We start from the raw sequence: 1,677 nt of genomic DNA, 5'->3' as shown, positions 1-1,677 counted from the left end.
AATAATGTTCTCTAGTCAATTAGGTCAAGCTGGTTGATAGTGGTGCTCATGTTTAATGCATAATTATTGATTTCTGCTATTTGTTCTATGAATTCCTCAGAGAGGAGAGTGAATGTTTCCAACTCTATTTCTGGAATTGTTTATTTCCATTTTCAATTCTTTCAGTTTTTGCTTTATGTGAAACTTTTTTTTTTGAAACTCACTTCTCCAGGAATGAAAATCCAGGAGGCAAAATTTAGTCTATGTTCTGTTCTTTCTTCTATGGGAGGATTTGTTTGTTGGTTTAAATAAAAATTATTCTTATCATTAGCCTCAGAAGTTTCAAGTCTTCTGCATGTGTGAGAGTTGGTGGGTGTTGAGCCCCTCCAAATACCCTGTCGTGTTAGAAGTCTAGGTTCATAATTCAAAATGGAAAAGCTAGACCCAGACTGGCCCTTGGAGCGTGGGCCATCAGTTGAGCTATGCAGTCACTGATGTTACTTTGTGTTTGTCCACAGCAGACTGGTGACAGCCTCCCCCCAAGGCTTGCGGATTCTAAGGCCTGCTATCATTTCCAGCTACGTCTACACCTGACACCTGATCCTTTCCTTTGGGGGAAAATATTGAGGTGGATTTTTGAGCATTTATGACAAATGGATAAAGAATTTTATTTTTGTCTCTAAATGTTTTCAGAAAAGTAAAAAATAAGTGTTTGCTTTTCGTATGTGCCTCCAAACACCTGATAATAGAATTAAAAGCATTGGATCATTAAGCAATCATACTTCCCAAATGTAATGTCTGTGATCTAGCCACTTGGACAACTCATTTTTATTGAGTGCTCAGGGATGCATAACATATTGATATATGCTTGAATCTGATTTGTGTATTGTTCTCATTTTCAGATAAATCATATGAATTTGTCTGCCTAATAACTGAAACAGTTACAAAAGGCATTTCACTCATCAAGAGCCACATTATAGGCCTACAAATTGGTAACAATATAAAGAACTGTCCCACACGTACCCTCCACATCTTTAAATTATCATTATTTTGAACCAGTCGGTCCTTTTCCCGTAATATCTTAAAACAAATAATTCTTTACACTTGTGTAAGTGTAACGTGCCAAATTAGGAATTTATGTTTTGTCATTTCCTTTCTCTTTCTTCTCTTCCTCATTTTCCTGTCATTTTCATAGCCACTTCATCATACTCTAATGACCTCATCTGTTTGTCACTACTTCTGTCAGTGAGTAGAATGCAAGTTCTTAGAACTTTTCTATAAAATACGTCAACATCATACATTTCTATTTGTTCAATGTCCTCACACTGTGCGCACTAAGAGTTGGAGTTTAAAGAAAATTGTATTTTCCCTTGTTTCTTTTATTCTTTGGCATAGAAATTTCAAAGTATGCTTTCATTCTTGCTCCTTACATTTGCCAGAGCCATTTTTAGGGAAAAAGTTGAATTAGGTATAACAGAATTATTAATTTTTTTGTAACACAATCAAGTAATTAAAATCAACAGTATGGATAGAAACTGAGAACATTTTGTTCATCTCATCTCTGTATTATCTGTGATAAGTACAGTATCTGGCACGTAGTAGAAAACCAATGAATATTTGCTGAATAAATGAATGAATAGGAGATGAAATTGAAAAAGAAAGAAGTTTTTTTTTTTCTTTTCAATAGGCTGACAGAGA

General features: G+C 34.7%; 1 protein-coding gene across 2 annotated transcripts in view; it reads left to right on the top strand.

The window, feature by feature from the left end:
- Positions 1-1,677, top strand: part of KCNH5 (potassium channel, voltage gated eag related subfamily H, member 5) — a 314,011-nt gene that overhangs the window by 191,816 nt on the left and 120,518 nt on the right. The gene's annotated exons all lie outside the window — the stretch shown is intronic.

Source organism: Propithecus coquereli, unplaced genomic scaffold (genome assembly GCF_000956105.1).
Source record: "Propithecus coquereli isolate 6110/MARCELLA unplaced genomic scaffold, Pcoq_1.0 Scaffold5, whole genome shotgun sequence".
NCBI lineage: Eukaryota > Metazoa > Chordata > Mammalia > Primates > Indriidae > Propithecus > Propithecus coquereli.
The sequence above is the reverse complement of the archived record's forward strand: the minus strand, read 5'-3'. Positions and strand labels throughout refer to the sequence as shown.